We start from the raw sequence: 13,521 nt of genomic DNA, 5'->3' as shown, positions 1-13,521 counted from the left end.
CAGAAAATTGATGAGAAATTAATTTCCTTTTAGAGAACAACTGACAGATGCTGAAAATAACATTTGAGCAGCATGTAAACTGATTGCCTACAGTAAAGGATAGCACAGAAGTGCCACAAATTGAAAGGAGCATAGTTCTGAGAAAGTAAATAGCTATTAAATGTGAGCTCCAAAATACCCTCATGTTCACGGTAGAGCCTTGCAAGAGCAAAGAGAATGCCTGGCAGTAGAAAGCCTTGACATCGTAGTTACCAGCTGGGCAGGGCGGAAAAAAGCTCAGTGATCTCTCTTTATAAGATACACAGGAAAGAAAATTTGCAATAGAGGTGGGAAGAGAGTTCAGGATGCTCAGACAAGCCACAAAATGAAGTCATGGTGTATATTGCACTGAATGAATTATTGAGAGAGACCCAAAGGGACTCCCCGGCAAATGTATTAGGAACCAGTAGAATAATTCTTAAACTTTTAGAATTTTTTTTCCTTCTTTCAGCACTAATTCAACTAGTGAGAAAGAAAATTACTAATGACTCTGGTCCATTGATGCAAATGTATTATAAAATGGTTTGGCATCTTTGTGAAAAGATATATGTGAGAACTTATTTTGCTCTGATAAGCAACGCTCGTGACTAATACTTGTACTATGGACTTCTATAAAATTATATTGTCATATACTGGTACATATTTTGATAATATTTTGAACCTCTGAAACCTGTAGGCAGGCTCATGGAACCATGTCAAAGCTTCCAGAATAAATGACATTATAATGACACTGAGAGGAAAAATCCCAATATGGAACAGCAAATAAGTGATCAGAAATATGAATTCTTAACATCTCGGTTTTCAAGTAAAGGAAGGCATAGACATGAGCAGTTTCTCAGCATAACTCTCCCAGTTTCATTTCTTTCATTCTGCCATCAAGACTTAAATCTATGAAGATATTTACACATCTGTATACCTTAAAAGAAAGTCCTCACATACTTGGTGTGCACTCGATTGTGATGGTTACATTTGTGTTTTCTGATGCCAGGGCAAGTTGACAGCCTGTAGTGCCCTTGCTGCTGGTCTCGGGGTACAGGGAGTCACAAACAACATGTTCATCTTCCTCCCTGCATTACTCAGAATCTTGTGTAGAGTTTCTAGATATACATATATACATATATATATATACACACACATATATAAACCATTCTTTTCAAGCTGCTTAAACCCTTCTAAAGACTTTTGTAAGAGTAAAGTCCATAGGGCAAACATATTCTGCATTCTGACTTCATGCACATTTTTAGGCTCATACTAACAAACAAGTAACACTGCAGTAAAATCACATTTCATTATCACTTACTTCATCAGAATCCAACTTAACCCAAGCTCTCAGAGGTCATTGCTACAGTGGCAAATTGTGCACCGCTGTCCCAGGGTGCTGGTGGATGCAAATACTATTTGGCACAGCCAAAGGCCAAAAATGTTTCCCTTGGCATTAACTAATAGCCCAGCCTGGATGCTCAAGCTGCACATAAGCTAAAGACAAACCACCTATTCAGCTGTCTGGTTAGTTAGCTCCAGTGTGCTAAGTGAAAATACAGGTTTAAACACTGGAATATAGCACTATGATGTATAGGATTTCAAGAAGAGTTAATTTTTCCTGGCTTTCAGTTTTCTTCCATGTTATCCCACCGCCTTTGGAAATCTCTCAAATATCCTTCGGTGTGAGCTATACATATACCAAAGTGTTACCAAGTAATATAGCAAAGAAAACATCTTTGTAATAAATAATATCCCAGAATAATTAGGGTCATTCCTGCAGGGTTTTCTTAGATGATATTTAGTGACAGTAGTTAGACAAACAATATCAATAAATGCCCAGATACATAGGATTGCATTTCATCTGTGTTTCCATTGCCACAACTCTCCTAGCCCTTTGTATAATCATATTATCTTCTAAAGAAATTAGGAAACCTCTTTTAACATGGTAAGTTGCTTGTACCATGCACTGATTTGTTGTTTGATGGGACAGACCCAAAAATTATTCTGTTATCACAAAACGAAAGTAAGCGTGATGACTGCTCAGCCAGCAAAATCTCTAAGACTCAACCGTATTCTGAAACCTGACTTCACATCTCCCTACACACACAGAGTATCTTTATTTTCCCTGTCATACTGGAGTGCTAAAGCATACAGTTGTGTGGAAGATGAATTTTCCAGATTTCAAAACTCTGTGTGAACCACTACAGAGACACATGCATATGGTAGCATCCCTATGGGGCAAGTGATTAAACCTTCACACTGAGATGGATGCTATGTGAACTCAAGATAGCAGGGGGATATGGTGTAAACTTGAGGAGGTCTCCAAGTGCTCTGAATTCCACATTGTATCTTCTAATCGCAAAGAAAACACAATAAAGTACCGTTTGGATGTATTAGTGACAGATTCCTCTTCAGGCAGCCCTTCCACTAAGCACACGCCTTTTCCTTCATAGAATCATTTAGGTTGGAAAAGACATTTCAGATTATCAAGTTCAACCATTAACGTAACACTGACAAGTCCACCACTAAGTCATGTCCCTAAGCACCACATCTGTATGTCTTCTAAACACCTCCAGGGATGGTGACTCCACCACTGCCCTGGGCAGCCTGTTCCAACACCTGGCAACCCTTTCTGTGAAGAAATGCTTCCTAATATCCAATCTAAACCTCCCCTGGCACAACTTGAGGCCATTTCCTCTTGCCCTATCACTTGTCACTTGGGGGAAGAGACCAACCACCTCCGTGCTCCAGACTCCTTTCAGGAAGTTGTAGACAGTGAGGAGGTCTCCCCTCAGCCTCCTGTTCTCCAAGCTGAACAGTCCCAGTTCCCTCAACTTCTCCTCATCAGAATTGTGCTCCAAACACTTCACCAGCTTCGTTACGTTTAAGACCATTCTTCATTGTTGTTAACACCATTTAAATGGTCTTTACAGAGCATGGCCTTAACGGTAAATTGAGCCATTTTTTCAGGGCTTTATCAGGTCCCAGTAATGGAAAAAGGAATTCAGAAGCCTGAAGCAAGTAGCATACAGTAGTTAAAAAAAAAAATAAGGTGCAACAATTAGGAAAATAAAAAGAGTAAAAGGGGGGAAAAAAAGAGACATCTGTTATGCAGTTTGCTTGAGCTGGTCATAAATCATTACTGAAGTAACTTTATTAAGTCATATGAGTGCTGGGCATTTTACCTGCATATGTGTAACAAGTTTTTCACAGCTGAAGTAATATTTTCTGCTTTGGGTATTCCTCTTGTATCTTCTATTTCTGATCTCTTTTACATACTGCATTGGGATGAATTATTCCATAGGAAATGAGTATTTTTCTCCACTGACCAGATCTAAAGCAGGGGTCTTTATGTAGACTTTGCTTTATACAACTTTTTTATAGCATTATCTTTGCTTATGAACTCAAACATAATATTCTAACATAGTTCATTCGTATTTATAGAGCAGAATGTTACAGAAAGGAGTGCAGTATCAACCACAAGTGTAGTGCTGCATGGCACAGGTGAGAGGTTCTCATGCCCGGTGCACTGCAGAAAACTGGTTTTCCTACATGAAAAAACAAAACCAGAAGACCTTTCTCCAACCCCAAGTTAACATTCACATTATTGGACAGCCAGTTAAGTTCCCCGAAGTCAGAAGATGCTTTGCTTTGCTCACACCGGCATGTGTTGTGGTATGAGGTTCAGAAACAAAGTTCTTTGCTTCTGCCAGGGAGTCTCCCAAGAACCACAACAGCTCTCGCTTTGCCTCCCAAGCTTCGGTTCCTTCATGAGCATAAAACATAGAAGATGCAAAAAGAATGATGCAGATATGAGCAACTTCATCTATTTCAGAAGCACCAATTTTACAATTAATAAAACTTTTATTTCCAAGCTTTCTTTTCCAGAAGCTGAAGTCCTTCCCTGGCTTATCTATAAATTGGTTGTTCAGGGTGTAGATCAGTCTAAAATCTGAAGCCATCTCAGTCCCTTATTCACTGGAGTTTTTAGGACCTGGTTTAATAGTCAGGTTTAAAACCATAATTACTGGACAAAAAAAAAAAAAGTATTAAAATACTGAAGAATACATGCACTGGTCTGTGGTAACAGAGTACAGATCCATCCTATACTTAATGGATACATCCATACGTGCACGTACACAAATATGTGAAATTGTAGGATGGGTCTAGAAAAACCACTTGTAAGAGTCCTACTGTTGAATGATGTGAAGACAATATTGTTGATTACACACGTGTACAAAAATACTATCATTGCAGTATTTATCCAAAACATTGCTCAAAAAAAGTCATTAAATCGCTACCTGTTTTGCCTCTCTAAAGGAATAGAATGGTGATATAGAGAAAATGTCACATTCCTCTGACTTTCAGCCAGAATTACCAAACGTAGGTAATGTCTGAGCCTTGGGTCTGGGCACAGACAACCCGTCCAGATGCTTGGCCAACTGGTCCTCTTCAACATGAAGATTAAAAGCTCTCTGGCCATCATTCAAGACTGGTGGTCACATTTAGAATTAATTGTATATCATAATTTTCAACTGAAATAAAATAATATCAAATAAGAGATTCACATGATGATGGGGGCAATGAAGAGTTTTGTGTAATTTCACATGTGAGAGATGTTATTTTAAGAAAGTTTCAAGATGCTTGGGTGGTCTCTGTTCCAAAGAAATCCTGAACCTCTTAACTACAACAACAACATGTTTAATAATGAAATTCATTTAACTTATTACCCTAAGAGATCTCTGCTTGTGTTTTTGATCTTTGAAGGATTTAATTATACATGTTTATGTTTAGTGCTGCTCTTTTATTAAATTAGATGCCCAGACAAATAGAAAATATTCCAAGAATATTTTCCTTTTCATTTACACCACAGGAAAAGTCTAAAGCATCCAAGAGAAAGAAAGAAAAAATAAAGCACTGTTGTCAGCGATCCCCTACTGTGCTTGTGACATCTTTGAAATGCAGGATTTTGTTACTCTTATTTCTCTTCAGTTTTCTTTGCTCTTTATTTTTACTTGATTTTTGGAAGCATATATGCTAGAACTGGTTATTAGAACCTTGACTTACATAAAGTTCCTTTTTTTTTTATTTTTTTTTTTAATTCCACTTCTATTTACAAGTAGCACATGTTCTTCCATAGGTGGGAAAATAATATGTTGATCAACACTGAAACCCCATCTTGATCAACACTGAAACCCCATCTTCAGAGATCATTTTAAACAAGAAGCTAATTAGGCAGAGAGGGAATATGCATTTCTGAAATGAAAAATCGAGGTTGGTTAAGAGTCCCAGCTTCCTAAAAAATGCAATAATATTTTATTATCTCTACTGTTTGTATGTATCCACGTAGATGGTAGGAGTGCCAAAAAAAGCACAGATAGTTTATCAGAACCATAAATGGTTTCACTAGACTACCAATATCTTCAGATCTTTTTCATATCACCTTTTCAACCAAAAGTGGCTACTTCAAATCCAAAATTTGCCTTATCAGAAGTAGATTCTTTTATAAGCACTGTAAACTATTCAAACTTGAAGAAAAGATCTAACAACTGGAAAACATTGTACCAAATATCTTACTTCTTTTTTAAATCAGATTTTCACACTAACTTCAGTGCTTTCTCTGGAAGATCCATGTTTGCAAGTATTGCACACAAACTGTAGGCAATAACCTAACGCTTTATGTGAATTACAAAATTAATAGGTGAAAATATTTGATGTTTCATCTCTGTATTATTTTATGCAGCTTTCCGAGTGTTTTGTGGGGTGTTTTGTTTTTTTTTTTTTTACATTAATTAAAAACCTCTATTTTGGAAGTTTATAAGCACATTCATCAACAAAGTTAAAAAACTGAGTTCGCTAAGTATTTTAAAAAGAGAAATTATAATGACTTTTATATTACTGTTAGGTTTAAAAGATGCTTTGAAAAAACTACATATGTATAAAATCTTTTTCTAACTTTATAGTTGGAAATACAGGCATATAAAATATAAGTCAGTATGGATTAATTTAAACATAGTTTTAACTTAGGAAGTAAAACTCAGGAAATATGTTATTAAAATATAAAATGCTAGAAATGTTAAAATTAAAACGTTAAGGATAAAATACTGTTCTTTTCTCAACAAAAAGTAGTGCTGACTATACATTTAACCAAGCCTTGAGCTATTTCCAAGACCATCCTCTTACAAAACTGCACCAATGAATAATTAACCAGCACTAAGTCACAGGGGAAAAAATGTTTCCCTTCTGTGCAGATGCAGAAATCTCCAACCTGATTAACCAGTGTCCTCCTGTTCCTACTGTTTTGCAGGGAACATCCCGTTTGCCGCTGCCCCCGGCCGAGAAAACCAACAGAGAAGATGTGACCACATCCAACCTCCCTTCAACAGGCGTCGGTGAGACGAGATGGTCAAGCAAGGCCAGTGAAATTAGGCTTGGCTTCTCCTAACAGCGAGTTTTAAGGAACAGAAATTCTACTGCATAAAGAAGTTCCTCTGGTGAAATACTGAAACACAGAGATTATTGCAGGAGATGAAGCTGGAGTTAACATTCAGAAACCAGAGGCGTGCGCAGGGAATTCATTTTTGTGTCCCCCAGTATAGCTTTTCTCACTAGTTGACAAATATTTGTTTTGCTCACATGGGAATGAATGAGAATTTCTTATATTTTTCTCATTTGTATTCTTCCAAAGGTTATTCTTATCTCAAAAGGCTAATTATTAGTAGGAAATAGAATTTCCCTTGCCCAATTTCATAACAGTTCTATGTATGAAACGGGACCTGCAGATCACTTGGGGGATGGATATGTTAACATATTGCAAGCAGACCTGACATTTCATAGGCATTCCCAAAGCGAATGTATCTGAAATAATCATCGTTTACTGATTTTGTTCTGTCATGCTTTTAATTTTCCCATTCTTTAGTATTTAAAATAGTCAAAATTAATTATTTGGATATTCTGACTTGTCTTTGATCATCACATTGCCTGAGGGATGGTAGAAAGACGTTACATAACTAAAATAGTCAGAATCACATACTTGGAACAGCTTCAAAGGGACACATTTACAAAGATCTTTATTCTCTTCTCTGAGGATGCAATGTGATGCAATCAAGCAGTTACTTAACAGAAATAAAAACGTTCAGCCATTGGATAAAATACAGCTCCAAAGCAGCAGGAAAGGGTGAGGAAAATTTTAATTTGTGTGTTTTTTTTTTTTAATTTAATTTTATTTTATTTGGGTTTTTTTCTTTTTTCTTTTCTAATAAGGTCAGGAATTTCTTTCTTTATAAGGCATGATCTAACTTCACAGAGGAGAGCATTGCTATAATTTGAAAGGGAATAAGATGAAGTTATAGACTGAAACTATAGAAGAGAAAGGAGGAGAAATAGTTAAAGACTTGAGAGAGGAAATACATTTTTGAATTCTTGTGACACCATAAAGGCCCCCCTAGCATACGAGATTTCAAGATAAGTGATTTGGCCCAATAAGCTATTTTAGCAAGGGAAAAATGAGGCAATAGAATGTTGTCTTCAAGAGGAACTTCACTGTGACATGTCATTGCAAGGTCTGGACAATGTACTGCACGGTAGCTAAACTGGACATGGGTTTGAAAGGGAAAACTGGTTTTATAGCGGTGACGTGAAGTCACTGTCAGAATTGTGTAGAGAACACACTGTACAGAAAGTTCACTAACTAGGTGTTGTTTACTTAACCTCCTTGAGGAAGAATTTAGGGAAGAAAGAAATTTTTCAAAGGGTATTTAGTTTAATCTTGAGTTTTAATTTAGTGTATTTATAGAGTCTGTTGATTTTATTTTCTATTTCTTCAGCATCAATTTAAGATAACGCATAGACTTATCAGCACTTTGTAGTATGTTTATCTGAAAAATGGGTTTTCTTGTAAAATATTTGACACCAGACATATATGCCCCTGGATGAGAGGCACTTATATGTCCCATGCACACACCCCATTGAATTCAGTCAACTACACTGAATTTACAGTAAAAAGATACATTTCTTATTACTCAGCTAAACAAACAGGAGACAAGAATAGCCTGGAAGAGGAGTAGTCTAAATTTAGGCACTTAAAACTATTACCTCTTGCAAATTATTAGACTTCCTACAAAAATATATTTGACAACTATATATTGATTCTTATTTCAGTTTCTGTCAAAGTAATCACCATTTAAAAAGTAACTCCTGATTCTGTAAGACCACACCCTCTATTACCCTTGTAAATAGCTCACTGGTAATTACTGAAAGCAAGTGCTGAATTAAATTTAATCCTATTGCTTGTGGGTTATTCCTCACTTATTTAAAAGACTTTCCACCAAGTTTCAGAGGAGCATGGCTTAGCTCAGCTCATTTGCTTTTCAGCACCCCCTCCTTGAGCACCCAGAGACTTTTCACCTTCTGCAGGTAGATGTTTCACATCAGATGGCTTAAACTTTCAGAGGTGAGGAAAAAGCTTGTAGGTTTCTGTTTTTGTTTTGGAACAATTGATACAGACAGTTGCTAAGACTAGTATGGGATTTCCAGATAAAAATCCATATATAAGTAACTGCAGGAGCAACAATAAAGTGGCTTATTTACTTAACTGAAAAACACACCTGTGAGTTTCGACACACAGCCTGCTACATTTAGCACATTGGTAGCTGTATTATTTATAGCAGTCTGCACAGATGGCTGAGAGAAATACTCCTTTTCCCATTTGTTTACTTGCTTTTGCTCAAATGGCAATTTCTGCAGGAAATTTCTCTTGCCAATTAATTCACGAAAATAAATTCTTCATGAGGGAAATATTCTCTATAGGCATTTTCTCTTACAAGATCAATGACAAATGTAGTTTGCTCAGAAAGTCTTCAACACCAGTACAGAGGCGGACATGAAAAGTACAGCTAAATTACAGCTCTGAGAAAACGCTACAAAGCTCAGACCTTTGGAAAACCAAGATTTTCAGACTCCACTTTGCAAAAAACTATGATGGTTCAAGTATCCTTCCCGACTAGGAACAACACCAACACATCTCAGCAAAAGGGAAATTCTGAATTTTGAAAATGATTAATCTATGACAATGAGAATAAAAAGTTAAGAAGATACTGGGTATCGTTTCCAACCTAATGAATCTCCTCTGGAGCTGCAGCACAGCAGCAAATGCCAAGTAGATGTGCTTTTCGAAATACTTATCTGAGTATTTCATCTGGGATGATGCCCATTTATTTCATTTATTAGTCTATGTGGAACAATTTAAATTTAATTTATTCCTTTTCAGCTAATCCGTGCCTGAGTGATTTCTGATCCCATGTTGTGAAGAAGGTTGAAGATAAATTCTCGGTTACGCGCAGTTATAAAACTATCATTTTTTCCTCCTCTCCTTAAGAAATATGGAGCACAAAACACATTGTACTCATGAAAAAAGCACTGTGCAGCAGATGACCTTCCAAAACAAGTAAAGGAAATTTCTTAGCACAAATATTTTTATATTTAGAGCTACACAAGTGTTGTATAACTAAGAGATGTGGGGTACTTTTTGTTGTTGCGTGTGTTTGTTCCTTAAAAAGCCAAACAAACAAAAACCTCCATGCTATTTCAGGGGAAAAAAAAAGTATTTTCCAGAGATGCTTTAACATTCCCTGCACTACCATTTCCCCAGCAACCAAATGTATACCATGGTTACATATCTTCCTCCCTTGGCTGCAGAGGACATCACACTGGGCCTCAGGTCCAGATCAGGAGTGGGCTCCCCTTTGTAGGTCTATCGACGCATCAGTCTCAGTTTCTAAATTCACACTTAGTCAGTTACATTATTTTCTAAACAAAAAGCAGTGCTTGCTTGTACTACAGCTTGCCTAGCTTTCCCCAATTTTCTTCTTCATCTCCCTCTTACTTCTGCCATGCTGTTGTGTCTCCTTGTCCAATCAAGCCAGTTTTACTCAGATTCTGTCTAAAAAGTAAGTTTATCTGGTCCACCAGTCTGCCTTCACCTGTTATTATATGTATATTACAGTGTGCTCTTGTGTCTTCACTTCTTCAAAAGGAAAACATTGTAGTCGGAATGAATAAGCCACAAAAACAACATACCAGATTTCTATCCAGGTCACAGTGGAAATAAAACAATATTTTTTCATATGATGAGCATGTACCCCTTTTCAAACCCTTCAAGACTCTCAACTCTTCCAAACGTGGGAAAGCAATCACATATAAATTGATTATAAGCAAACCAGAAGTAAGTAAAAGTTCTCTCTATTCCTGTTAAGAAACCTACTCTGATTCTTTCTGGCTTATCAGGCTCCTGCATAAATAACGTCCTGCTGGTTTTTCTGTAGCATCCACCTTTTGACTGTTGGAAGCAATCTGGAAACAGCAGGAAAAGCTGTAAGCTGAGGAAAAAGTCTCAATTACAGGACATATTTTGGCAAGTGTCAATGCAATGAACATCTGGTAAACATTGACTTGGCCAACTTAACCACTGATGTTGTTATCAGATAGTACTGTGGATAGGAATCACTTGTTTGGGGGAGCCTTTTCAATACTCGGTAATTTGAAGTTTATCTGAAGCTGAATATATAGAAAAATAAAGGTGTTTTACAAACTGGAAGAGTTTTAATAGGAACCTGTAATTTTTTCAAGATTGGAAACTCCAGCAAGTTCATGTTTCCATTTTCAGTGAATATTACTTCCTTCTGAAGGAAAAAAAAGATTATTTCCATTTTGGTTTATAATGTGTTTTTAAAAGTGTAATTACATATGCCAAATATTCATATTTGTCCTTTGGGGTTTATATAAACTCCCAGCAGGATTCAATGGGGCTTGGCATTGAACAGCAAATGGACAATCATCTGGGCTCTGAGCAAGTACTGGAAAAGTAGCAAGGAAGTGAACATTAATTGCTAATTTTTACCTTCTTCTGGAGAAAACAGAGTCTTTATTGAACTCTGTGGAAAAATTAGAAAAATCAGTACAACAAATTATTACCACATGGAGAAACCCAAACTAACCGAACAAACCTATGACTACAGTGTCATGTGGTGGGCCAGACTGGAATATCAGAAACAGCACAGTGTCTGGTCTGGGTTATCCTCTTAGAAAGGTCCAAAAATGGAAAACTCAATGATTTGGGGTATCTAAAAATCAAGAGATACTTTCTGGAAAGCTTGATAGAGATCTTGCAGTTGTTCTAATTACAGGAACCTCTAAGATCTTTACACAAGTCAATAAGAAAGTGACTTAAGATGCTAAATACAATCATGGTTTTCTGCCAGTTTTAAATGAATTAGCCTGACAGAAACCTACACTTGAACATGAAAAACATGTGAAGTTTTCTCCTGTAATTAGTATAGAAGCAATTCAGAATTTTATGGCATGTTGAGTTCAGTAAGGATTATCTTTGAGTGAACTTTGATTCGTGTATTAGAATATTTAGTGCTATAGGTTGAGCAACCGGCTTATTGGCATTTCATGAAAGTTATAAGAAATGAATGAAACACCTTTCTGTTACAACAAAGATACAATGCACTGAAGATACCTTAGGAGATAACAAAACGTTTTGATTTTTACCAAGCTTATTGTACTCTGTTTTTATCTATTGTGGCATATGTGATTTAATTTCAGTTTAATATGCGAATAGTATTCCATATTATAATTTATCTTGCCTGAAAGAGGTGTGGTAGCACCGAGGTATCGTATCTCTGTTCAGAGCACAAGATATCTCTCAATTAAGCATAATCCTTGCAGAAATTATTTTATACACATAAATTATAATTCATTCTGTACTTCAAGGTCAATATGCCAAACTCCTTCTTGTAATATCAGCCCTAGGACTCTCTAGAAAGCCAAATGCTGTGGCCAAGTGCCACCAGTCCCCCCTCAGGTAGGGGACACCCCCTTGCCAGGTTGGAACCTGCCACCAGGCAAGGGCACAGATACACAGAGCTAACACCTCGATTTCTTTGAGGCACCACTGGAACAGGTAAGAGAAAAGACCTACCCCTATCTCCATTCTTCTCAGACATTTAGTAATCAATTAAACAAGGTGTTTTAAACTTGGCACCAACACATTTTTACTAAAAGTGCTATACTACTAAGGTTGTGTTCTTGAACCCTAGAAAAAGGAGCCATTTATGTATTTCCTATCCTCTTCACTGTGGAGATGGCGACTTAAAGATGACCTTTTTTTAAGCATGTATATGTTTTAGGAAACATTTTTAAACAATTATTAAAAATGAAAACCTATGATTTCACAGCCCAACTTAAATCTTTAAAATACTAGAAAATTAAACCACAGAATAGGAAACAATAGAAATCATTGTTCATTAAAAAAATCTCCCGATGAACTCTTTCAGATTGATGTATTTAACAACTGAGTTGTTATTGCTAGCCCATATATTCACCATCCTAGCATGCAAAGACATATGGATGTAGTTATTAGTAATTCAAAGCTGCTTCTAAATTACAGTAAATTAAATTTTTTTTGACTGTTGAAATTGCAAGTCTTTCAGAGGTATAAACCCAGGATATATTGTTTAAGTGTGTTTCAATAGTATGAGCTATGATTTTCAAGCTAGCTTGTAAATTAGAAATCCACAGGAGTCAATCTGTTACAATAACAGGCAATTCTAACAGTAATATTAAGTAAGAGGATTAGAAACACTTCCTTGCTCTTTCCTTACATGATCCTTTCTTGGACTACTTTCACAGCTATCAGTGTACATTTGCTTGAGCAAAGACCTCTAAGTTTATTAATTGATAAAACTAGAATTGAAGTGTAAACTAAAAAAAAAAATAAAGTCACAAATATTTAACTAAGAGAAAAGAAGTTGCTACAACTTGCATGGAGCAATCAGTTAGACCAAAGAAATTTGACCATTTGACAATTCTGCTCCAGTGAAGAGTGCGGAATGCTATTCCCTCCTTCAGAGGACCACAGCCAAAAGGATAAGTCTTGAATTCAACCATCAATTCCTTGGTTGCCATTAGGGCATTATAGGCAGGAGCTTGAATAAAAGCACATATTCTATAAAACCGCTTGTACAGCAGAAATGGAGTAAGAGAACACAGAATAACTTGTTTTTGCTTCCCAACGCGGCCCTGCAACCAATTTTTGAACCCTAAGAAGCATTTGGCAAAACCCTAATAATGCGCTGAACCCTCCGAGCTTCTTACCATCTTGGGAAAAATCTGTGGCTTTGAAACTAAAAATGAAAAATATCTTTGCAGCTCAAATTGTTTATTCCATTTTACAGATGAAAAGTCGTGGGGCTGGCTGCTGGTCTGCTAGCCTGCAAGAGGAGGATGAGAACAGGGTGCTCTGAGCCAGGAACATCAGACAGAGTTTATAAGATTAAAGCAAACAAAGACTCCCACAACCCAGTACAAATGATCATCTAAAATACCTACTGTGAGCTGAATAATGAGGGAGGGGGCACTGCGAGCATTTGTCCAGTACCCTTGGCTGTTCAGGTTCAATATTCACATTGCCTATTGATTCTAAAGGGGACAACCATA

At 36.7% G+C, this 13,521-nt stretch overlaps 1 long non-coding RNA gene across 1 annotated transcript in view; it reads right to left on the bottom strand.

Moving 5' to 3' along the window:
• Positions 1-13,475, bottom strand: part of LOC139827985 (uncharacterized) — a 35,437-nt gene extending 21,962 nt beyond the window's left edge. The window contains exon 1 of the long non-coding RNA XR_011739134.1: positions 13,414-13,475. This is a non-coding gene — a long non-coding RNA (uncharacterized lncRNA). The remainder of the gene's footprint in view (positions 1-13,413) is intronic.
• Between the last annotated feature and the right edge of the window lie 46 nt (positions 13,476-13,521).

The sequence above is a fragment of the Patagioenas fasciata genome, chromosome 5, assembly GCF_037038585.1.
Source record: "Patagioenas fasciata isolate bPatFas1 chromosome 5, bPatFas1.hap1, whole genome shotgun sequence".
Classification (NCBI taxonomy): Eukaryota; Metazoa; Chordata; class Aves; order Columbiformes; family Columbidae; genus Patagioenas; species Patagioenas fasciata.
Note: the sequence above shows the minus strand (reverse complement) of the source record. Positions and strands in the feature narration are given on the sequence as shown.